This window comes from Lissotriton helveticus, chromosome 5_1, assembly GCF_964261635.1.
Source record: "Lissotriton helveticus chromosome 5_1, aLisHel1.1, whole genome shotgun sequence".
NCBI classification, from domain to species: Eukaryota; Metazoa; Chordata; class Amphibia; order Caudata; family Salamandridae; genus Lissotriton; species Lissotriton helveticus.
In genome coordinates this window covers 631,718,300-631,744,897 of record NC_136065.1, presented here as the reverse complement: position 1 = coordinate 631,744,897, position 26,598 = coordinate 631,718,300, and positions in this window count along the sequence as shown.

Below are 26,598 nucleotides of genomic sequence, written 5' to 3'. Positions count from 1 at the left end.
CTGGACAAAGGATTTAGTAGGTGCATGACTGACTGTATGAGTGAGTGATTAAATGTGTCTCACTGAGTGCATGGGTTAGTGACTAAACTGTCTTAATTTGTGCATCATTATGTCTGTTGTTCTGTAAACTGCTGCATGTGTTGATCAGTAGCTATATGATTAACTATATGGGTTATTGATTGGTTGCCCAAGTATTTGTATGGGAGACTGAGAGTGTGTATGGGTGGCTAGGAGGTGTATGACTCTCTGCATAGATGTGTGAGCAGTTGATTCACTAGGTGTATGGGTTCAAAAGTGCATGTGGAAACATCTGTATGGGCGGTTGACTGTGTGCATGAGTGCATTGGTGAGTGAATGGATATCTCAGTGCTACATGTCAAAGTAAGTACATATGTAAAACACAGTACATGTGAGAGTTGACATATATAAATAACTGTGCATAAGAGCCAGTGAATGTGTGAGTGGCTGTATGAATCATTGTGAACTTGTATCAGGGATTGTATAAGAGAGTAAATATGTGTTAGTATATGTTTGAATAAGTAAGGTGTGTATAACTGTATAGTTGAGGAAATGGAGGTGTGATTGATTCTTTGCATGACTGACTAGGTGTGTGAGTAACTCCATGGATGAGTGACAGTCTGTGAGTGTCTGTTTACACTGAGTGTATCTAAGGTTATATTAGAGTCTGAAGAGGTACATTGTATTATCACATGAATGATGTCATCAGTGATGTGATCAGTAATGTCAAATGAGATGTCATCAGTGATGTCATCAGTGATGTCATTTGAGATGTCATCAGTGATGTCATTTGAGATGTCATCAGTGATGTCATCATTGATGTCATCAGTGATGTCATCAGCGATGTCATCAGTGATGTCATTTGAGATGTCATCAGTGATGTCATCAGTGATGTCATTTGAGATGTCATCAGTGATGTCATCAGTGATGTCACTGACCATGTCATGAATGATGTAATATGTGACATGATCAGCAGTGGATTACGGGTGCGCGATATATAGTTAGTACAACTAACTATATATGGAATTTCAATGGTTTTGTGTGAGTAAAATAAGGTTTTGTAAATGCTAATTCCTAACTATATATGGTCTATAACCTATGGTTTTTTCAGTGAATATATATATATATATATATATATATATATATATATATATAATTAAATGTATATCAATATAAATATATATAGTAGATAGTTATAGTTAGGAACTTGTTTCTATTCAAAAAGCGGGTTTCAATGGTTTTGTGTGAGTAAAATAAGGTTTTGTAAATGCTAATTCCTAACTATATATGGTCTATAACCTATGGTTTTTTCAGTGAATATATATATATATTACCTACTGGCGGTCGCCAGTAGGTATATATAGTTAGGATTTTTTCTCTATGGGTTTTTTGAAAATTCTATGTCTAATAACTTTGGCGTTTGTGGACGGAATTGGCTGAAATTTTCAGGAAAATGGCACATTTTGTTTCTGAGCAGCCCCTGAAAATTGGGGGGGGGTTCGTCCAGGGGGGGTCGAGAAAAAAGGGCGGTCCCAAAACGTGTTTTTAACATTGAGTTTTCCATAGGGCGGTTGGCCTCACTTTTAGCCCGAACGGCTGAATGGATTTGCACGAAACTTGGCAAAATTGTAGGGACTGGTAGCCCGATGTGCCTTTTGTAGGTCTCAATATATGTGCTACAGTGGATTTTGAGAAATTAACGTTTAAAAAAAGATATATATCTGTAACAGCGGACCGGGCAGCGCTCCAGGACGCGTACTTTTCGCGCAACGGAGCTTTGTGAAGCGAAGCTGATTGGTTCTCCGGCGTCTGTCAACATTCCAAACAGTCCGTAGCGGCCGCCATCTTGTCTCTCGGTAGGATCGAGAGACAAGAGGAGGCCAAAGCGAAGGGGCAAATGACCATAAGGGGGAATAGTAGATCCTCGCTGACCCCCTAGGTTTGATGTGGAGGTTTTGAAAGGGCCCCGCGGGGCAAAAAAAAAATAATAATAATAATAATCGAACGGCTGAATGGATTTGCACGAAACTTGGCAAAATTGTAGGGACTGGTAGCCCGATGTGCCTTTGCTAGGTCTCAATATATGTGCTTCAGTGGATTTTGAGAAATTACCGTTCAAAAAAAGATATATATCTGTAACAGCGCACCGCTTCGCGTACTTTTCGCGTTACGGAGCTTTGCGAAGCGAAGCTGATTGGCTCTCCGGTGTCTGTAAACATTCCAAACAGTACGTAGCGGCCGCCATCTTGTCTCTCGGTAGGATCGAGAGACAAGAGGAGGCCAAAGCGAAGGGGCAAATGACCATAAGGGGGCATAGTAGATCCTCGCTGACCCCCTAGGTTTGATGTGGAGGTTTTAAAAGGGCCCCGCGGGGCAAAAAAAAAAAATAATAATAATAATCGAACGGCTGAATGGATTTGCACGAAACTTGGTAAAATATTAGGGACTGGTAGCCCGATGTGCCTTTGCTAGGTGTCAATATATGTGCTTCAGTGCATTTTGAGAAATTAACGTTCAAAAACAAGATATATATCTGTAACAGCGCTCCGCTTCGCGGAGATAAAATTATATCTGTATTACCTAGCTGTTGCTAACACCAGTTAGCGACGGCTAGTAGGAGATAGCGACCATCTTGGGCCCCACTTTGCATGTGAGTGATATTTATCACTAATGACATGCAAAGTGGGCATGCCAAGATGTTAGCGACTGGAAACAGTCGCTAACATCGCTATCTCCTATTATCAACTTTTGGAAATATTCGAGATAAGCGCGAATATCTCCAAAAAGTAACAGCTGCCCTGAGCAGTTCTTAGCCATGTTATCCAATGGGAGGTGGATAACATGGCTAAGAGCATTAGCTCGGTAATGCATGAATATCGCTGAGTTTTCAGCGATATTAATGCATTGCGGTCGTTTTTTATCGTATTTGCGATAAACCTTGATAATAGCAAGGTTTATCTGCGATAATTTCTGACGGTAAAAAAATCTTTGCAATGCATCGTTAGGGATAAATATCGCTTAACTTTGGTAATGTGCCCCAACGTCTGTTAACGTTCGATTCGAAGGAAATCAGGAAGTGTTTAAAAACATTGTCTGCGCCATCTTGTCTTTTTTCAAATGCCACACTTTTGTCGTGCACGGCAGCCATTTTAGATGCCTTGACCAGACCCACTCTGTGCACGCTGTCGATCCTTAGCATGGCTCCCCACCCTCGCAAGCATCTCACCCAGGCAGTGGTCACCCCCGCTCTCTGTCTTATGCATGGGTAATAAACCTCCCCCCATCTGCGCTGCTCTTCCCTGAGAATCACACCCTGTGCCCGCCCGACACCTCCCTTTCGCCCTATTCACTACCGCACCCTCTGACACTCCTTTTCCTCTGTGTCCGATTGTCCAGGCCGGTCCTAGGCTATCAGCTAGCCTTGCAGATGTAGTTTATGGCCACAGCTGTAAAGAATCACCCCTCTTCAAAGGAGTTATAGTAGATCAAGGCCCACACTCGATGAGATCCGTCACAGCAGAAGCGTTGCTATTATCTGAAAACCATCCTGTATTGTGATTGGGGAGGGGACCGAGCGTGAAGCGGAAGATTCCAGGGATGACTCTTTGTACATCAAAGTTTTTACAATTATGTGTCACATTAAAAATATATAGCACTCCGACAAAGTAGTAAGATTATAAAACTTTAATAATTTATAAATATATACAAGAAAACAAAAATAGTAATAACATATAAACATTTTTAGGGAAAAACAACGAAGTAGCGGTCGGCTGTGCGAATAGTCTCAACGCAGCACAACGTCCAGATTTCCGGCGTGGGGCGTCGCGGGGGGTGGGTCATCAGTAGCAAACTGTTGTGCGAATAGTTCCAAGGCAGCAGAATGCGCCGAAATCTAGATGACACGAAAGTGATGTCTAGTAAGTTGCCACCCAGCAAATAACGGCGTGGGGCGTCGCGGGGGGTGGGTCATCAGTAGCAAACTGTTGTGCGAATAGTTCCAAGGCAGCAGAACGATGGCACCAAGGTGATGTCCAGTAAGTTGCTGCACTGGTTTTGGTATCCTACAATGCTGCTCCGAATAACGGCGTGGGGCGCCCCGGGGGAGGCGGCGTGAACGGGCCTCTCCAGGTGGAGTGTCATCTGTTGTAGTGGGGCGCCCCTTTACCGTTTCAGTTGCCATTCCGTCCGTTTTTGGTCCACTGTGTCAAAAGCCGCAATTCAGCTGAGTTGCGCCCACTCTTGCGGTGCAGCGATAGGCGGCTGTCACAGGACTCTCAAAATGGCGGCAGGCTCTTTCCTTTTTGGGCCTGGTCCACTGAAATGGCCCTGGGACACCTTGGAAATCGGACGCTTGTCTGCTAGGTCTTGGACCCCATTCTCGAAAGCGTCCCCTCCGCCTTGAGAATTCATCAAAAGTTTTGGGGGCCCCGACTCCTGCAGGCTTCTGGTGGGGAGCGGCTGCCATGATTGCTCGCGGAATGACCACGACGGAGCTACGAGATGGTGGTGCTCTCATGCTGACGCCAGTTTAGTCTGAAACATCCAGAAACAAGGTGGGGCTTTCATCGTTTGGGAAAAAAAAAAAGTTTTCATCCAATGAAAAGTGTTGTTTTTAGGTCATATGATCAAGCCTTCCATCATTAGGAAACCAAAAGTAAAATGAACCAATGAAAAGTTTTATAAACAAGTCACATGACCTGTTATGCGGCATAGGGTATAAAATGCGGAGAAAATACGTTGGCACGTGAGGCGGCGTCAGTAGCGGACCGATGTGCGAATAGGCCGAAGGCAATACAACGCGCCAAGATCCGGATGGCACCGAGGTGGTGTCCAGCAAGTTGCAGCACTGGTGTGGCCATCCTACAATGCTGAAAGTCGGCGTGGGGCGCCCCGTTGGCCTGTGAGTTTGCGTCAGTAGCGGACCGATGTGCGAATAGGCCGAAGGCAGCACAACGCGCCAAGATCCGGATGGCACCGAGGTGGTGTCTAGTAAGTTGCCGCACTGGTGTGGCCATCCAACAATGCTGAAAGTCGGCGTGGGGCGCCCCGTTGGCCTGTGAGATGGCGTCAGTAGCGGACCGATGTGCGAATAGGCCGAAGGCAGCACAACGCGCCAAGATCCGGATGGCACCGAGGTGGTGTCTAGTAAGTTGTCGCACTTCTGTGGCCATCCTACAATGTTGAAAGTCGGCGTGGGGCGCCCCGTTGGCCTGTGAGATGGCGTCAGTAGCGGACCGATGTGCGAATGGGGCCAAAGGCAGCGCAACAATATTTTCTGACTGACACCACAAGGCGCTGAGATGCCAAGATCCGGATGGCACCGAGGTGATGTCTAAGTTGCGGACTGATGTGCGAATGGGGCCAAAGGCAGCGTAACAATATTTTTTGTATGGAAGATACCACTAGGTGTTGAGATGCCAAGATTCGGATGGCACCGAGGTGATGTCTAGCAAGTTGCTGTACTGGTGTGGTCATCCTACAATGCTGAAACTCGGCGTGGGTCGCCCCATTAGCCTGTGAGATGGCGTCAGTAGCGGACCGATGTGCGAATAGACCGAAGGCAGCACAACGCGCCAAGATCCGGATGTCACCGTGGTGGTTTCATAGTTGAGAGGCACTTCATCTGCAGTGGGGCGCCGAGATCCGGATGGCACCGAGGTGATGTCTAGCAAGTTGCTGTACTGGTGTGGTCATTCTACAATGCTGAAAGTCGGCGTGGGGCGCCCCATTAGCCTGTGAGATGGCGTCAGTAGCGGACTGATGTGCGAATGGGGCCAAAGGCAGCGCAACAATATTTTCTGAAGAGAAGACACCAAAAGTTGCTGACATTCCAAGATCCGGATGGCACCGAGGTGGTGTCTAGCAAGCTATGCAGTTGAGTTGTGTGCGCACTTGCGGTGAATAGGTCGAAGGCAGCATAACAATGTTTTTTGAATAGAAGACACCACAAGGCGTTGAGATTCGGTTACCACCGAGGTGATGTCTAGCAAGTTGCCGCACTGGTGTGGCCATCCTACAATACTGCTCCGAATAACGGCGTGGGGTGCCCGAAGGGGGGGGGAGCCGGCGTGAATGGGCCTTCCTAGGTGGAGGCTCGTCTGCTGTAGTGGGGCGCCCCTTTACCGTTTCAGTTGCCATTCAGCTGAGTTTCGGCTGCTCTTGATGCTACAGCGACAGGCGGCTGCAAGAGGACTCTCAAAATGGCCGCCTGTTCTTTGGATTTGGGCCTGGTCCACTAAAATGGCCCTGGGACACCTTAGAACTCGGACGCTCGATTTTTTTTTCCTTTCCTGTACATGCAAAAAAAGGTAAATGCCCGGTACGTTACACGCTTCATCTGCCACGATGAACTCTCCAGAGGAACCGAAAAAATATATAGTTGTGGTAACTATACCATGCATCGTCATATGGAGAGGTGGCACCAATTAATTATAGTGCTGCATAAAAGAGAGATTTGGAGGAGAACCCCTGACCTGCTAGTACATTCATCAAAGAAGTGGCACTGAGAGCTTCAGAGGCAAGGGAAACGGTCCCAAATATTTAGAAGAACTTTGGAAAGATTAAAATGACATGTTTAGATTGTGGCAAATTAATTTCATGTGGACAGATGAGTGTTACTCTAATAAATACAGCATATGAACATCATCATAGTCGATGGTTGGTAGAGACATTTTGACTATATCCTGGACCTGCCCGTCCTCGCCCAAAATGGCGCCGGAATAAATGGGACTCGTAACTACTTGTTGTGTACTGGTTGCAGAACCTTGAAATCACGAGATACGTATGCAGTTTTGAAGCACATGGCGGGCGGGGACGAGAATTGATTGACTATTTCGACATCCCTATTGATATTAAGTTCTGATGTGTTATTGATTACTGTACTGTTGAAAGTTCGAATTAACGTCACCCATGGTACTTGCCCGCAAATGTATATCTAGATAATTTTATTGTAACTGGCCCTGTCGTATTTTAATTATAAAATGTACGTCCACCGATTCCGTAACTGTTAGACACCTTAGTTCTTGCAACCTAATGGCCCGCCCGTTACGTTCCTCTACAGTGTAAATGTCTATTCATCATATACGATTACAGTTTGCTCTGTGGCAGGCCCACGTGGTTATAGGCTCGTATTTGTATAATGAAATTTTCACAATAAAGGTTTTTAAAAGAAAACATGGTAGTAGTATATACATTGGTAAAGTTTTTAATAATAGTGACTGTTTTAGAATCATTAAAAGGCAAGTGAAATAAAGCAGACCAATTACATGAAGGGTAAAAGGTATAATACGAAGGAACGCAGTAAAGATAAATGGTCAAGGGCTGTTGTGTTTTCTATTCCTGCAACATAAAGTGATCGATAAGAATCTCATATTCAGGCGTATCGGCGACTAAGACAGCAGGTCGACCCTCTTTTGCTCAACGGCTCCATCATGGGACGAAAAAACGCTCTTTTTCTCGAAAAAAGAATATATTTTACTTGCAGGACAGTTGTAAAATTTCCGGGAAAGTACATTAGCCTGGAACATTATAACATATATTTAAGAAAAAATAATGTTCGGAAGTAATGAAAAGCGTAATTTTTAGGTCATATGACCAAGCCTTTCATCATTACAATAAGAAAAGTAAAATGAACCAATGAAAAGTTTTATTAACAAGTCACATGACTTGTTATGCTTACGTTACGCGCTGCGCGCCCCGGATGACTTCCGGATGCGCTAACGCGGCGCGTCATATGACGCATTACGCGACAACGCAGGTACAGAATATGGTCAAAATGTCTCCACCAACCAGCGGTCGGAACACAACCCCTTTCAGCAGGCTAAATAGTTCTGTTAAATGACAACAGAAGGGACAGGCAACAAGAACCATCAGTCAAAGAGGGGAGGGCTAGTTCTTCTCTACCGGGTTACATTGGGGCGCTACCGGAACTGATCGAATTGGTAGTCTACAGTGTTTCTGGATGTTTCAGACTGAAGCTGGGGTTAGCATGAGAGCAGCACCATTTCGTAGCTCCGTCGTGGTCATTCCGCAACCAATCATGGCAGCCGTTCTTTATCGTTATTTTGGGCGGGGTGGGTGGCGGAGCCGAGCTGTTTTGCAGCCATCATTGTGTGGAGTTCAGTTCATCTCACTAGTTTTGTATTTGTCATGAGGGGTTGTTCCTAATGTTTCTATTTTAGCGAGGTCAAAAAGAGATCCCATTAGTGGCCTACTGATTTTGCTCGATTCCTTTTCTTTTTTTTTACACGATTTTTCGTTATCTGCAAAGACTAAACAGAGTATTGCGACTCTGTGTTTGTTTGTAAATAGAGAATGAACCAAAGAGAACTAATTCTAAAACAGTAAATACTTGGATAACAATCAATCAAATGGAGAGAGAAGCAGGCACGACGGATTACAACGGGGGCAAAGGCCTGCGTTAACTACCTTTCACTATCTGCAAAGAGAGAGTACTCCTAATAGAAATGAGGGGGGGGGGGCACCATTCAAAGCATATCAGTGTGCATAAACACGAAAATGTTTTCACTTACCACGTACTTGACATTCGACAGCTTATGATATTTGCTATTAAAAAACCATTGAAATTCACTGAAAAAACCATAGGTTATAGACCATATATAGTTAGGAATTAGCATTTACAAAACCTTGAAAATTCACTGAAAAAACCATAGGTTATAGACCATATATAGTTAGGAATTAGCATTTAAAAAACCTTATTTTACTCACACAAAACCATTGAAATTCCATATATAGTTAGTTGCACTAACTATATATCACGCACACCCGCAATCCACTGCTGATCATGTCACATATTACATCATTCATGACATGGTCAGTGACATCACTGATGACATCACTGATGACATCTCAAATGACATCACTGATGACATCACTGATGACATCTCATTTGACATCATTCTTGTGCTAATACGATAAACCTCTTCAGACTCTAATATAACCTTAGATACACTCAGTGTATACAGACACTCACACACTGCCACTCATCCATGGAGTTACTCACACACCCAGTCAGTCATGCAAAGAAACAATCTCACCTCCATTTCTTCAACTATACAGTTAAACACACCTTACTTATTGAAACATATACTAACACATATTTACTCTCTTATACAATCCCTGATACAAGTTCACAATGATCGATACAACCACTCACTCATTCAGTGGCTCTCATGCACAGTTATTTATATATGCCAACTCTCACATGTACTGTGTTTTACATATGTACTTACTATGACATGTAGCATTGAGATATCCATTCACTCATCAATACACTCATGCACACAGTCAACTGCCCATGTAGCTGTTTCCACATGCACTCTTGAACTCATACACCTAGTGAATAAACTGCTCACACATCTATGCATAGAGTCACACACCTTCCAGCCACCCCCACACAAACTCAATCTCCCATAGAAATACTTGGGCAACCAATTAATAACACATATAGCCTCTCGTATAGCTAATGATCAACACATGCAGCAGTTTACAGAACAACAGACATAATGATGCACAAATTAAGACAGTTTAGTCACTAACCCATGCATTCAGTGAACACATTTAATCACTCACTCATACAGTCAGTCACGCACCTACTAAATCCTTCATCCAGACACTTATACATCCACTCATTCTTCAATATGTAAGACATATTTTAACTTTACAGAAACATACAGTCACTGGATGTTGTCATCAGTGATGTCATCAGTGATGTCATTTGAGATGTCATCAGTGATGTCATCAGTGATGTCACTGACCATGTCATGAATGATGTAATATGTGACATGATCAGCAGTGGATTGCGGGTGCGCGATATATAGTTAGTGCAACTAACTATATATGGAATTTCAATGGTTTTGTGTGAGTAAAATAAGGTTTTTTAAATGCTAATTCCTAACTATATATGGTCTATAACCTATGGTTTTTTCAGTGAATATATATATATATATATATATATATATATATATATATATATATATATATATATATATATATATATATATATATATATATATATTTAAATATATATCAATATAAATATATATAGTAGATAGTTATAGTTAGGAACTTGTTTCTATTCAAAAAGCGGGTTGTTTTTGCCAATATCTTTGGCGCCGTTTGACGAATCTTCGTGAAATTGTCAAAACTAATGGTTCACTCAGGTGAGCTCCTGTCTTGAACATTTTGGGGTGATTCGTCAAGAGGGGGGCCGAGAAAAAAAGAGGTCCCAAAACGTGTTTTCCCCATGTTAATTTCCATAGGTACTTTAGACACGGCTACAGCCCCAACTGCTGAACAGAATTACACCAAATTTGGCAAAAATGTAGCTCTTGGTTCGGAAAGCAACCTTTTTTTTTATTCAAGAAATAAAAATATCGCTATCTGAGGGCGAAGGTGGACTCGCGAACCCTCCCGAGCATGAGCTCCATTTTGATTGGCTGTCAACACTCCAAACCAGGAAGTGCTGGCAGCCATCTTGAGACTCGGTAGTACAGAGTCACAAGAAAAAGGAGGAAAAAAGTAAAAAATGAAGAAAAGGGGGCACCGTAGAAACACCCTGACCCCCTAGGACTGCTCAGGGGGGTCCCACAGGGAAACCCAGGGCCCAAAAAAACATTAAAAAAATGCAGTGAGATTAGCGGACCCTCCTGAATTGAATAGAGTCAGTATTAGGAGAATACCTAGAATAATCTCGGATCATAATCCGTTGATTTTAACCTGTGAAATCATTAAAGCAGAGAAACGGCACTCCAGATGGACCTTCGAAGGAGGTTACTATCGGATCAAAGATATTTAGAACATATTAAAAAATGGACAGGGGATTTTTTTGATGCAAATCGTTATAGTACATCCAGGAATGGTGTCTGGGATACGTTTAAGGCGGCTTTTAGGGGGGAAACCATTATTTGTACGGCGAGACTTATGAAAGCGGATAGGGGAGAGTTAGATAGACTCTTGAGCGAACTAGCAAAAGCGGAAGAACTGCATATTAGTGATATAGGTAGGGGTGTCGATGGGACAGAAAGCCAAAGAGGCTTGGCAATTATCAAAGCGGAGCTCCAAAAATTGGTTACGCAGAAGGCTGTAGGGGATTATCAGGCATCTAGGGCAAAGAGGTATGAGACAGGGGAACAGGCAGGTAGGGTGCTGGTGCTCCGTATCAGACAGGACAGAACCAGGAATATCATAGAGAGTATACAAGAGGATGGTAAGAACTACTCGGAGTCAAAGGAAATTTTAAAGGTTTTCAAAAATTACTATCAAAAATTGTATGATGAAGAGAGCCATCAAGAACAGCAAGTGGTGGAGAGTGGGGACAGGGGCCCAATATTGGATGCACTATCGAGAGAGGAGTTGGAAGGGGACATAACTAGAAGTGAGATTCAGGCTGCCCTAAGGGATCTTGCTGCCGTAAAGGCAGCAGGGCCGGATGGAATTCCCCTGGAAGTATATAAAAACATTGAATCTGAGATAGTTCCTATTTTACAAGATCTTTTCAATGGAATATTGTGTACAGGGGACATCCCCGATTCATGGAAAGAGACCAATATCATTATCTTTCACAAGAAGGGCAAACCCAAGGAGAACCCGGGCTCTTACCGCCCCATTTCGCTTATTAACGCGGATACTAACCTATACTTGAAAATCTGGGCCAAAAGGTTGGCGAGGATCATTGGCGGTCTCGTCTCTCCTTGACAGCATGGGTTCATGCCGGGTCGAGGCACGACCGACCATACTCGACAAGCTATAACGCTGTTTGACGCCCATGCTGACGGGGAGGGGGGGATGGCCATGATCCTCCTCGACGCGGAGAAAGCATTTAACCGCGTGGTCTGGGAATATTTGTGGGGAATCCTGTTAGGTAGGCGTTTTGGCCCTAAGGCCATTAGAGCTCTCAGAGCGATGTATAATGATCCGGTGGCACGGGTGTCAGTAATGGGAGAGAGCTCGGAGAAAATTGTGATAAAGAGGGGAACTCGCCAGGGATGCCCCTGTTCTCCGATCCTCTTCTCATTATATATAGATCCCCTTATCCAGAAAATTTTGGGATGCCCACAGATTAATCGTGTGATGCTGAATGGGTTCACAAATAAGCTGTTAGCATACGCTGACGATCTGGCGGTTTTTACCACCGATCCACAGCAGGCGATGCCGGTACTTGCTGAGTTGGCGAAGGATTTTGGAAGTAGGTCTGGGTATCTGCTTAATGAGGGAAAAACCCAGATCATTTGCACTCAGAACATCTTTAAGGCAGACAGCAGATACACAGACTCAGCAGTTTATCTGGGGGTGAGAATTAATGCCGCAGTGGATAAGATCATCACTGATGATTATTGCCCCCTTATGGGATCGATTGAAACAGAATTAAAAAGGCTGGATGTACTACACCTTTCTTTGGTAGGGAGGGTTAATGTCCTTAAAATGTCAATATTTCCCAAGGTCCTATTCCTGTTTCGAGCAATCCCATTACTGATGGACGAAAAACTAATAAAAAATCTGGAATTAATCTTCAATAAGTTTATCTGGCAATATGGGAAGACCAGGCGCTCCATGAAGCTTATGTCACTCCCGTTTGAAAGGGGGGGCATGGCACTACCAAACCTCCATTTATATCATCTGTCTTGTCTTCTGGCCCAAATGTCTATACTGTTCCAATCGGCCCCAAGCCCGCAAGAGGTTCGGGGGGATAGGCAGGATCCCCCTTCCATTTTTGAGCTTCTACTAGGGAAGAAGGCTGTTGGCTTACTTTTGAGTGAGGTAGACCGGAGATACTATAAGAAGGCCCGGTATAAGATTCTGGAAGGGGTTTGGGGGACATGGAGAGCTATCCAAAAAATGCTGGAGATCCCTAAGATCAATGCTCATCATCTCCTTTGGAACTCCAACGTGTTCCCATATCTGGGTTTGGACAGGAATTGCCAGTTCTGGAAGGAACATGGAATAAGGACCATAGGGGACATTATGGTGGGAGGGGAGCTACTCAGGTTTGAAGTGATTCAGCATAAGTTTGGGATCCCCTCAAATCACTGGTTTTTATATAGACAACTGGCTCAAACATTGATGGCATTTAGGCCAAGGATTTCAGTGTTGAACCGTATCCCCCTAATTGATTATTTATGGAATGGAGGTAATAAAATTAAACTAGTCTATAATCATTTAATGGTGGGCATCCAGGATGATTTGGAAAAAACGTAATCCGCAATTGCGGCGAAGTTAGGCGATCCAGATATTGATTTAGATCTAGCACTTGCATTAGACAAGAGACTTTTTCGATCCTCTAACCTACGGGCTCAGCACTACAAAACGCTGTTTAATCTGTATCACACTCCCGCGAAGCTGCATGCCTGGGGCCTGGTGGAGAACGATAAGTGCCCTAGATGCGATAAGGGCCCAGCTGATCTAACCCACATGTTCCATCAATGTGACCAGCTATCTTTGATAGTAAGGAGATTCATTTTCCTGCTGGCTATTGGTCGCGTGAAACAAAGTGGGCTCTTGAAGCGGCAGAACGAGACTTGAAGAAAAAGCGCCGAAGCCGCCCCAGCACCTCTTATCTGTTAGCGCATTTTGGCAGCGCTTGTTTGACACTACTGCTCGCGTTTCCCGCTTCGCGGGAAACACTCGCCTGGAACTGCCTATTGACCGCTGGGTGTAAAGAGACTACACTGACCAGAAGCCTCTGGTAACACGAACTGTACCGGACACGCCCCCCTCACCTGCCTTCATTAGCGCCTGAGGTACGCGCATCGCGGAACGCGCGCGGGCGGCGCCGGGCTAAGCCCGGGCAAAGGGCGGGCCCTCTGTGGCCCTCAGTGGCCGAGGTAGGCCGGGCAGGGCCACGGTATTTAGATTTTGTATTTTCTTAGTTTATTGTGTGCCGTACTATATATTTTTTAGGGTATGTAAATACACCGATAGGATTATTGTCACATAATTCTTTTCTGCAAGTTTGTCTCACGCCCTCATCTCCTGTAACTATTTATTATTTTAAATTTCGTTCCAGTTTTAAGTTAGGGAATTCTGTTGTAGGACCTGATACTTTTCCTCCTTATAGCTTCATGGAGGCAAAGAAATTACGCTCTGGGAAAGTTGTAATGGAGAAACCTGGTGCATTACCTGGTTCTACTCATTTGAGGAAAAAACAAGCTACTATTGATCTCATGAAGGGCCAGATGCAACTGGGTCAAATTTGGGAGAAAAGTTTGAATAAATCCTTAGAAAACTCTAGGATAAGTGTTACAGATAAATCTTTTAAATTAGATCTTTGCTCAAACGTGGAGGGAGTTTGTTTGTTGGAGCCTATGGCAGAAATAAAAGGGTCCGTGAGTCAGACAAATGAGGGAAATCTCCCTCCATGTTCAGTAAATGTGGCTGGCGTTGATCCTTTGATAATATCTCAAGCTTTGGGCCATAATGATCTTAAGGGAAATGATACTTTGGATGAAGCTAAGGGTGATGTCTCAATAGCTACTAGCATTGACTTAGAACTCTGTGGACGATATGTAGACAAGACATCTTTATCCCATATAGCGGCTAACAAAACACCCCGTGGAGAAAAACCCTCTGGTCTGCTATTATACAGCAGTACCCCTTCTATTAAATCTAGCGATAATCTGTCTACACAGAGTGGTGTGCAATCTCCGCAACTTAATCTATCGGGGATTTGTGCTTTTACATCATCCAGCTATCCAAAAAATGAAAAACCTATCTCTGAGTCACTCATTGCCCTTGAGCAAATTCTGTCTTCCATACTACTTTTAATGGGTAAATTTGCCGTGAATTCTGATTGTATTTTGTCTTCGGTTACTGAGATATTGCAGGCATTATTGGCACAAAATGTGAAAACTGTTGAAAATGTGATTAATCCTTTGACTGCTTCTGCTAACCGTGATCTTCCTGTGCAAAAAGATGCCGTTAAAAATAGTGAGGTGAGGGGAAATGCTCCTTTGGGATGTACTATAGTGGCAGATATTCATAAGTCTCCTGATCAATCCTCCTCATCCCTCTTGCTCCAGAGAACAGAACCAAGTCTGGCTGCACAGGAGGAAAATGTGTTTGAAGAGCCTCACATGGGGGCTCATGATCTTTTTCCTATTTTTGTACTTGATAAAAAGGAGCCTGAGGGGCCCATTGGGACTCCTCGAGCTGCTAAAGCAAAATCGAGAGGGAAAAATAGGAAACAGATACGTAAATATAAAAAGAAAAGACCCAGACAAATTATCTTTCAAAAACACATAATACCGGAAACACCTGTTTGCATAGAAAGAGAGTATACCCCACCTCCAGACATCCCTGATAAGGTGGAAGTTGAAAGTACTATAAAGGAAGAATGTGGGAACACCCTGGTCGAACCAATTATGAAGAGGGAGGCCACATGCCCAATCGTAAATGTTCCTGCTCATCATCACTCTATAAGTACCGACGATAATATGCACTCGTTGTCAGCAACAAGAGCTTTTAATCCAGCTGCCCCCATCTTTTGTTCTCAGAAGGAGGTAGTTAGGAATGTAATACCCCAGATTGCAAAAAGCCCTATTTTATATGTGGATACTCTAACACTGGATTTTCTCCCATTATTTGATTTTGATCTAAAAATGAATAGATCCTGGCTACTTAATTGCTTTAAAGAAATAGATAGCTTAAAGTTGATTTCAACAAACGATATTGATTTAGTTCTCCCAATAAGATCTATAAATGGGCAAAGAACAAGGGTAACATTTTACTCGAAAATAATTGCTAACTTAGTTCTTCAGCAAGCCGAAGCCTTTCAATGTAGAGGAATTGACGTGCTACCCATTGTTAATAACAATTTGTGTTCATCCTCTATTGAACGAAACATAAAGTTGACCCCTGGACATGATGATTTTTCATTGGCTAATAACGACCTAAAGATTTGGCTTTCCAGAGGTAAACGAATGGTTTCCCAGGTACTTTCAGTACCTGGTAGCACAGATAATCCTCTAAAGGAAGACATTTCGATGTGGAACTGGTTACCCGGAGTTCTTTCAAATTCCTCTTCGGGAATTCAAAAACCAGCTTCGCATCTTTAACACTGGTATAAAAATTGTCTCTTGGAATGCCGCCGGTTTGTCTAATTGCCCTGAGAAATTTGATTTTCTTCTTTCCTTGAATCCAGATGTGGTATGTATTCAAGAGACATGGTGTAAAAATCTTCCATATGGAGGGAATGATTACTTCGTCTTAGAGGCCCCTGCCACTCCTTCAAAAAAAGGTCATGCTAAAGGTGGAATTGCCTGCTTACTATCAAATGCATTGCAATGGCATTTTTCACATTACAAAGACGAGAGTAACCTATTCCAAGCCATAACCATTTCTAATTTGGACTCCATTGCTCAACGGTCCTCGCTTATAATACTAAACGCTTATATTCCCCCCGAAGATAATTTTACGATAGTTTTAAAACGTATGTTTTCCTATGTACAACAACAAATAGAGGTGGATCACCCTCCATACTTATTATTGGTGGGGGACTTAAATTGTAAAGTATCTAATACTTCTTTAGATATGTTTAGAAACAAAGTAAAAGAAGAAGTATATAATATACCCCAAGCTCTTATGCCTACTAAAATAAAAACTAATAAAAGAGGCAAGATTTTACTTGGGGAACTTAGTTCTGTGGAGGGAATTATTATAAATGGCAGATTGCCATCAGATATCCCGGCTAATTATACACATGGCTCCACTAAGGGAGAATCTATCTTAGATTATGTAATAACAGACTTTGATATGTTCTCTTCTCTTAAAGATTTAGTGATCTCGCATACCCCCCTGAGTGACCATAAAGTTATCAACCTAACTGTCTCTTTAACTCCCCCTGAAACTAGCCTCTGGTCTTTAAAGAATAGAGGTTTCTCTATTAATAATAATAAAGATAGATGTTATTGGGGATTTACTAACAACAAGAATGTACAAAGCATCCTTACCCAATTACTAATGGAGCTTGACCACTGGCAAGGAAGGGAATTCCTGTTTCTTGAATATCTCATTAAAAAAGTCACAGCAACGGCTAGAATTACAGGAAATCATAAAAAGAAATATTTTTCTCCTAGTCCCTTATTAAAGTTAAATATTGAGATTAATAAACTTGTCAGAAAGCAATATCTTAATAGATCAGGGGAAAATGAGTCTCAGCTAGCTATACTAAAAAGAAGGAGGGTAAGACTAAGATCCAAGCTAAAAAGAGAAAAAGAAGACAATTTATGGATCAAGTTAAGAGAGGCATCAATCCGCAAAAACTCTAGAGAGTTTTGGTCCGTAATAAGGCAAGGATGTGGGTCTGTAAAATCGTCCACTCCTATAGCTATTTCGGAAGATGCCTGGACCCAATTTGTAACCACTTTATATGCGCCAAATGGGACAGGGGTGGACTCATGGGATCCATGGCTTAATAGTGATCTTAAAATGGAACTCCCTACTGAGGATTCCATAGCTTCCGTAATAAAGAGCATGCGCTCTTCTGGGGCTATGGGACCCGATGAATTACCCATGGCTATAATTAAACAAGATATAATTTCTTGGAGCAGGATTCTCCTCCCAGTATTTTTAGCGTGTTTTAAGACACAAACAGTCCCCGAATCGTGGCGGGCAGTATCCTTATCCCAATCTTTAAAAAAGGTGATCGGGATAATCCCTCTAACTATCGTCTAATAGCTTTATTAGACTCAATAGGGAAAATTTTTGCTAAACTCTTATTAGTTTTAATAACAGATTGGGCAAATTTAAACAATATTATACCCATGGAACAGACAGGTTTTCGAAAAGAGCATGGAACCTTAGATAATTTAACATCGTTACAGGTAATCATGGATAAATATGCTCGTGTACGAGGGGGAGGCGTATACGTGGCATTTATAGATTTCTCCACAGCGTTCGACAAGGTGGATCGTCCTACGTTGTGGAGAAAGCTGGCTGCATTGGGTATGCCGGAATATTTATTGAATTTAATTAAGGCTCTACATTCGAACACATGGTGTAAGGTGTTACAAGGCGGCGAAAGGGGTCTTTCCCAATCGATCCCTTCCCGGAATGGATTAAAACAAGGTTGTATTTTGGCACCAACTTTGTTTTCCTTGTATATAGCTGATTTGCCAACAACAGTTGCAGTTTGTGAGGGAATAGCTCCGAAAATTGGAGGGACAGGTATATCGATTCTAATGTATGCGGACGACATACTGGTTTTAGATCTGACCCCTAAAGGTCTCTCTAATCGACTACATGCATTGAATCAATTCGCCGATGCACATTTTATGAAAATTAATAGCTCTAAAAGTAAAATTATGTGCATCTTTGGAAAGAAGAAGTGCAGATCTAGTAGCTATAATTGGTCAATTAGCGGAGAAAAACTTGAGGTAGTTAAATCCTACATGTTTTTAGGCAAATTAATCTCTGCTAATCTTAGTGAGAAGCCATACATTGAACATAGCTCACGAAAAGCAATGGCCCAGGGAAGGGGACTATGTTCTCTGTATAAAGCTACCGGGAAGAGGCACTTCTCTTTATGCTTGGATGTATTTAGAGCGAAAATTCCGGCAACCCTCCTTTATGGAATAGAATTAGTGGATTTGAAACAATGGGGTTTCATGCAAAAAATGGAAGGAAAGGTACTAAGGAAAATCTCCTCATTTAATTCTGCCTGCTCTACAACATCATGCAGGCTGGAATTCGGACTCCGAAGTTGTTGGGCTCAGGGGTTGGCGGCCCTCGTAAGATGGGTAGCCTGTTTGGCCAGAGGTAAACCAGGCACCTTACGAGCAATTTTAAAAAAGGAATTATTGGGCAACTTTAATGAGTTCTCGCAGCTGGTCAGGAACTTTAGAAAAGCGATCTTGCTGCTTGAATTGGATGAAAGCACGTTATTCTTGCGCTCTCCATTAGAGTTAAAGCTAAAGTTAAAAAATATGTCCTGGGAACTATGTTATAAGTCGGACATACTTGCCCAAAAGAAGCTTAAAGAAAAGGAAGCTCTGGTCACAACCTACACACCAAAATTAGCCCAACAATATCTAACTTGGAATATTCCGCATGGAGTCCGTAGAATGTGGTACCTTCTACGTCATAATTTGCTTCCACTTAATCCACTTTTAGCAAAATGGTACGGAGTTTCTCCTATATGCAATCATTGTAATAATGCTATTCAAGATCTTAACCATGTTTTGTTCATTTGTCCGGTATTGTCCCCTATGCGTCAAAAATGGATAAAACCAATTTGTTTACAACTGGGAATTGTGAATGTAAAAATGTTTTTCCTTGCACTTTATTGTCCCCCTAACGAAATGTTCTGTTCCAGAATTTTTAAATATTTTAAAGAGTTCTTAGATATATATTAATGAATTTACAGGAGGTGCTGATGTTTGGATTACTTGTAGATAATTTGTGCCTGGTCCTGTTGTTGTGTGATGTTTTTCTTATTTTTATCAATATACTAATGTGTATGTATTTTTTATGTGGCCCTCAGTGAGAGCCAAATCATAATAAAACTTTTGAATTTGAAATTTGAATAGTAAGGGAAATTGAAAACTTTTTGGAGGGGCTGCTAGAATGTAGGATTGTTCTATCCCCTTCATTAATGCTATTAGGTGTCGATAAGAAATTGAAGTTGGGAAGCGCTGCTGAAGCCCTGGTCTTTATATCCACTGCTGTACTTCGCATCCTTATTTCAGCAGGTTGGAAAGATTCCTCCCCCCCCCCACCTTTCAAATGTGGATCGCAAGGTTGCTAGGACTGCATAATATTGAGGCGTGCCCCTATGAGTTAAAAGGTAAAAAATATAGAGAACTAGGTCGAAATATCTGGGCACCACTTCCTAGGTGGAGAAGTTCGAAAGCCTAAACACGGTTTTAAATGGTATCCCGATTATGTATTGTTTACTGAATTATTGTCAGAATATTTTAATAGCACAGTTTCACTTTTTCGACAATATATATTTATTACAGAATTGATATTATCCTGTAGCATGTGGGATACTTGTAAAGCGCACTGTTACTCTACCCGAGTGTCCTGGCGCTGTAGACCACTGGGGAACCCGTCCTGGTTTTCCCCGTGAGATGGTCCCTTTCTGGGTATCTCCAGGGTGAAACTAGGCATCCCTGGCATCTGTGGGGGGCCGTTGTAGAGATGAGGCAAGCTTAATGCCCAGAGTTACCGAGTGTGTTCCCTGGTTAGAGTAGGCACTGAGGCGAGAATTATCGAGTCCATTGACCCTGGTCCAAGACCCTGCCGCGTCAGGAATTGAACCCTGGTCCCGGGCCGTTCTCTGCTTACAGGTCTGCCACCTCTAACCAGTGAGCCACACCTTTTTAAGGTCTAATTGGAATAAGGATATAATGTATTTGTATATATTTCTCTTTTGTATGACATCAATTATCTCAATAAAAAAAAAGAAAAAAAAAAGGGATTAGCGGACCCTCTATTAATCCCATCAAAAAATATTTTAAAAAATGAAGCTCTGGTGCTCCGTTTCTTTAAGCCCCCGGGTGAGACAGGTCCCGGGGGCAATGTTTTATTATGGTGCAGGGCACACAGGGACTCCCGCAGCCCTGGGGACTGCCACCTCCCTGGGGCTTTTATAATAGTGCGTGGGGACATGCGCCCCCCCCAACATCCCTGGGGACCACGACCTCCCCAGGCCATTGGTTATTTTCAGCGGGGGGAACTCCCCGGGGCATTTAATATTTCAGGGCGCCCAAGCCCCAGGGAACACTACCTCCCTGGGGCTATATGCTTTGAATGCGGGTGGGCCACGCGGGCCTCCCACAACCATTGGGACTGCCAACTCTCTGGGGCTACAAATAAATACTCTGTGTGGGGGGCTTGAGCCGCCCCACACGGCCCCAGGGACCACCACCTCCCTGGGGCACACTTTATTTAAATATGGTGGTCCGTTGTGTTCCCCCAGGCCCGGAGACCACCACTTCCCTGGGGATAATTTCACATTGGGAGGGGATCGTGCGGCCCCCTCCCAGAGCCCTCTCTGGCCCTGGACACCGCCACCCCCCAGGGCCGGCGTCGGCAATGTCCCGGGATGCCCACCCCTGGGACATTGCAGTTTACAATGACAGGGCGGGAGGCCTGCTGCTGCCCTGTTATTGCAAACTTCTACTTTGCTTCATGGAAGCGAAAGCAGGAAACCTGCTCTCGCTTCCACAAAGCAAAGCAGTATTGCTTTTGGACAAGGGAAGCTGCATGTTAGCAGCTCCCCTTGTCCAAACGTAATGCCAGTTCCTGCAGTAGGCAAGGAGCTGGCTGGGACAGCGAGGGCATTGGGTCTCCACCTGCAGTCCCCGTGAGGCCTGGCCCCGGGTCTTGGGGTCCCTGGGGTCAAAAATGGCCTGGGAGGGGCCACTAGGCCCTCTCTCCTACAAAAATAAAATAAAAAAGGATTGGCCAAGCCCTGGGGGATTGTGTCCCCGGTGCCAAAAGTGCCCCGGGAGGTGGGTCACGTGCTCCCCCTCCGATAAAAGTAAAACAAAGTATTTTATTTAAAAGGGGGGCCAGGCCCCAGTAGATAGGGTCCCTGGGGCCAAAAGTGATAGGCGCCCCCTCCCCTATAAATATTTAAAAAAAACAAAGGCCTAGCCCTGGGGGATGAGGTCCCCAGGCCGTAATAGGCCTTGGAGGGGGTCACGCAGCCCTCTTCCCGTTTTTAAGAAGAAAAAAATGGATCAGGCTCTGGGGAATGGGGTCTCCAGGGCCCACAAAATATTAAGAGAAAGGGGGCTACAAAGCCCCGCTTCTAACAACAAAAAAAGAAAAGAAAAGCCACACCTCGCCGGAGGCCCAACCCCCTCCATGCACCACTCTGCACACGCACCTCCTGGCACTTTTTGGGTTGGGGGATGAAGTCCCCTAGAATGTTATGGGTACTTAGGGGCCAACTACCCCACCAGTTACCTCCAGTAAGCCCCACACAGTGGGATTGCTGAGAGGTGGTCCGAGGCCATTCCCATTTTTACACCACTCTGCAAACGCGCCTCTTGGTGCATTGCTGGTGGGGCAATGAGGTCCTCTTGTGTCCTGAGGACCACTGGACTAAAGTTGACTTCATCCCCGAGCAGCAATGTACCAGGAACTGTGTTTGCAGAGTGGTGTAAGAAGGGGGCGTGGCCTTTGACCACTCTCATCAATCCAGCTGTATGGGGCTTACTAGAGGTAACAGGAGGGCAAGTTGGCCCCCAGGAACCCTCAGGGGCAAGGGGACTTTATCCCCCAACCAAGAGCATACCATAAGGAGCGTTTGCAGAGTGGTAGAGAAAGGGAGCGTGGCCTGTGTCCACCTCTCAGCTATCCCACTTTCTTCTTCCTGTACCCCTCTTCCCTATTTCTGCACTCCTGCACCTCTCTTGCCTGTTTCTGCCCCTCTCTTGCATCTTTCTTCACTTCTCTTGCCTCTTTCTGCACCTCTGTTGCCTCTTTCTGCACCTCTCCTTCTTTCTGCAAATATATTGATTCTCTCTGTATCTCTTTTACTTCTTTCTGCACCCCTCTTGCCTGTTTCTGCACCCCCATACCTCTTTCTGCACCTCTCTTGCCTCAGTCTGTCCATCTGTCCCCTCTTTCTGCACCTCTTGCCTCTTTCTGTACCTCTGTTGCCTTTTTCTGCACCTCACTAGCTCCTTCCTGTATCCATATTGCCTCTTTCTGCACCTCTGTTCCCTCTTTCTGCACCTCTCCTGCCTGTACCTACATCTCTCTTGACTCTTTCTTCAATTTTCTTAGTTCTTTCTGCACTTCTCTTGCTTCTTTCTGCATCTCTGTTGCTTCTTTCTGCACCGCTCTTGCCTCTTTCTGCACCCCTCTTCCTGCACCTTTCTTCCCTCAGACTCCCCACCTGTTCCCTCCTTCTGCACCGCTTTTGCCTGTTTCTGTAACTCTTTGCAGTTATCTTGCCTCCTTCTGCACATCACGTTCCTCTTTCGGCAACTCTCTTGCCTCTTTCTGCAGTTCTCTTGCCTCCTTCTGCACCTCTCTTGTCTCTTGAAATGAAATGAAATGAAATGAAATTGGGTTTGTAAAGCGCATGGCTGCCCTGGAGCGTCCCAGCGCTGTTAAAATAATAAAATAATAGTAATAATAACAGAAAACTCAGGAGGGAAGGGGATCTAAGATGTATTGGGGAAGAGAAAGGTTTTAAGTGCTTTTCTAAATTTCAGGTAGGAGGCTTCCATCCGGAGCTCCCTGGGAAGTGCATTCCACTTTTTTGCCGCATTCAACGAGAACCGGCGGCCTCCGGAGCGTGCTTTCCTCACTCTTGGTGTAATGGCCAGATTTTCTCCGTCGGACCGAAGGGCCCGAGCTGATTTGTAGGGACGAATCATATCTCTCAAGGCCGGTAGGCCTTTGCCTTGCAGTTGCTCTTAACACTTCTCTTGCTGTTTCTGCACCTCTCTTGCCTCTTTCTGCACCTTTATTGCCTCTTTCTGCTCCTCACTTGCTTCTTCTTGCACCCCTTTTGCCTGTTTCTGCACCCCTCTTCCCTCTTTGTACAACTCTCTTGCTTCTTTCTATACCTCTCTTCCCTCTTTCTGAACCACTCTAGCCTCTTTCTGTACCTCTGTTGCTTCTTTCTGTACTTCTCTTGTCTCTTGCTGCACCCTTCATGCCTCTTTCTGCACCCCTGTTCCCTCTTTCTGCACCTCCCCTGCCTGTACCTGTACCTCTCTTGCCTCTTTCTTCAATTCTCTTAGTTCTTTCTGCACTTCTCTTGCTTCTTTCTGCATCTCTGTTGCTTCTTTCTGCACCACTCTTGCCTCTTTCTGTACCCCTCTTCCCTCTTTCTGCACCTCTCTTCCCTCAGACTCCCCACCTGTTCCCTCCTTCTGCACCGCTTTTGCCTGTTTCTGTAACTCTTTTCAGTTCTCTTGCCTCCTTCTGCACATCACGTGCCTCTTTCGGGTACTCTCTTGCCTCTTTCTGCAGTTCTCTTGCCTCCTTCTGCACCTCTCTTGTCTCTTTTACCACTTCTCTTGCTGTTTCTGCACCTCTCTTGCCTCTTTCTGCACCTTTCTTGCCTCTTTCTGCTCCTCACTTGCTTCTTCTTGCACCCCTTTTGCCTGTTTCTGCACCCCTCTTCCCTCTTTGTACAACTCTCTTGCTTCTTTCTATACCTCTCTTCCCTCTTTCTGAACCACTCTAGCCTCTTTCTGTACCTCTGTTGCTTCTTTCTGTACTTCTCTTGTCTCTTGCTGCACCCTTCATGCCTCTTTCAGCACCTCTGTTGCTTCTTTCTGCAGTTCGCTTCCTTTTTTCTGCCCCCTACTGCCTTTTTCCTTACCGCTCTTGCCTCTTTGTGCATCTATCCTACCCCTTTTTGCACCCCTCTTGCCTCTATTTGCACCTCTGTTGATTCTTTCTGCTTCTCTTTCTCCACTTCACCTGCCCCTTTCTGTAGCCCTCTTGCCTCTTTCTGCACCTCTGTTGGTTCTTTCTGCACTGCTCTTGCTTCTTTCTGTACCGCTCTTGCAGATTTCTGCCCTCCTCGTGCCTCTGTGTGTAACTCTCTTGCCTCTTTTTGCTCCTCCCTTGCCTCTTTCTTCACCCCTCTTACCTCTTTCTGCACCTCTCTTGACTTAGCCTGCCCACCTGTTCCTTCTTTCTACACCCCTTTTGCCTGTTTCAGCAACTCTCTTGTCTCTTTCTGCAAGTCTTTTGCCTCATTCTGTACCTCACTTGCCTCTTTTTGCACCTCTGCTGGTTCTTTTGCACTGCTCTTGCTTCTTTCCGCACCTCTACTGCACATTTTTGCACCCCTCATGCCTTTTTCTGCACACCACTTACCTTTTTCTGCAACCCTCTTGCCTCTGTCTGCACCCCTGTTCCCTCTTTCTGTACCTCGTCTGCCTGTTTCTGCAACCCTCTTGCCTATTTCTTCAGTTCTCTTGCCTCCTTCTGTACCTCTGTTGCTTCTTTGTACACTTCTCTTACCTCTTTCTGTACCCCTGTTGCTTCATTCTGACTTCCCATGCATCTTTCAGTACCTGTCTTGCTTCTTTCTGAACCCCTGTTGTCTCTTTCTGCACTCGTCTTCCCTCTTTCTGCACCTCTCTTGCCTCCTTCTGCACCTCGCTTTTCTCGTTCTGCACTTCTCTTGCTTCTTTCTACACCTCCGTTGCTTCTTTCAGCAATTCTCTTGCCTCTTTCTGTACTTCTCTTGCCTGCTTCTGCACCTCTCTTGCCTCTTTCTACACCACACTTGCTTCTTTCTTCACCCTCTTGCCTCTTTCTGCACCCCTCTTCTCTCTTTGTGCAACTCTCTTGCCTCTTTCTACACCTCTCGTACCTATTTCTGTACAGCTCTTGCTTCTTCCTGTACCTCTGTTGCTTCTTTCTGCAGTTCTCTTAACTCTTTCTGCTCCCTTCGTGCCTCTTTCTGCACCTCTGTTGCTTCTTTCTGCACTACTCTTCCTTCTTTCTGCACCCCTCGTACCTCTTTCTGCACCCTTCTTCCCTTTTCTGCACTGCTCTGGCCTCTTTCTGCACCCCTCTGGCCTCCTCTGTTTTTTCTTACTGTCCTGCTCTTGATTCTTTCTACACCCCTCTTGCAAATTTCTGCACCCCTCTTGCCTCTTTCTGCACCTCTCTTGCCTCCTTCTGAACCTCTGTTGGTTCTTTCTACACTGCTCTTGCTTCTTTCGGCACATCTACTGCCTGTTTCTGCAACTCTATTGCCTCTTTCTGCACTGCTTGTGCCTCCTTCTGCACCTCTGTTTCTTCGTTTTTGTATTTCTCTTCCTCTTTCTGCACCCCTCTTGCCTCTTTTTGCACCTCTGTTGCTTCTTTGAGCACTTCTCTTGCTTCTTTTTATATTTCTGTTGCTTTTTTCTGCACCCCTCTTCCCTCTTTCTGCACCCTTCGTCCCTCTTTATACACCTCTCTTCCCTCTTTCTGCCCCATCTTGCCTCTTTTTACACCCCTGTTCCCTCTTTCTGCACATGTCTTGCCAATTTCTGCAACTCGCTTGCCTCTTTCTGTACCCCTACAGTTCTCTTTTCTCTTTCTGCACCTCTGTTGCTTCTTTCTGCACCCATCTTGGTTGTTTCTGTACTGCTCTTGTTTCTTTCTGCACCTATCCTGCAAGTTTCTGCACCCCTTGTGCATCTTTCTGCACTCCTCTTCCCTCTTTCCGCACCTCTTTTGCCTGTGTCTGTACCCCTCTTGCCTCTTTCTGAACCTCTGTTGCTTCTTTCTGCACTTCTCTTCGCTTCTTTCTGCACCTCTCTTGTAGATTTCTGCACCCCTCATTCCTCTGTGTGCACCTCTCTTGCCTCTTTCTGCTACTCTCATGCATCTTTCTGTACCCCTCTTGCCTCTTTCTGCCCCTCTGTTGCTTCCTTCTGCACCACTCTTGCCTCTTTCTGCATTGCACCCCTCTTGCCGCTTTATGCACATATGTTGCAAAAATGCTGCACTTCTCTTGCCTCTTTCTGCACCCCTCTTGCCTCCTTCTGCACTTCTCTTTGTTGTTTATGTACTGCTCTTGTTTATTTCTGCAACTGTCTTGAACATCTCTGCACCCCTCTTGCCTCTTTCTGACCCCTCTTCCAT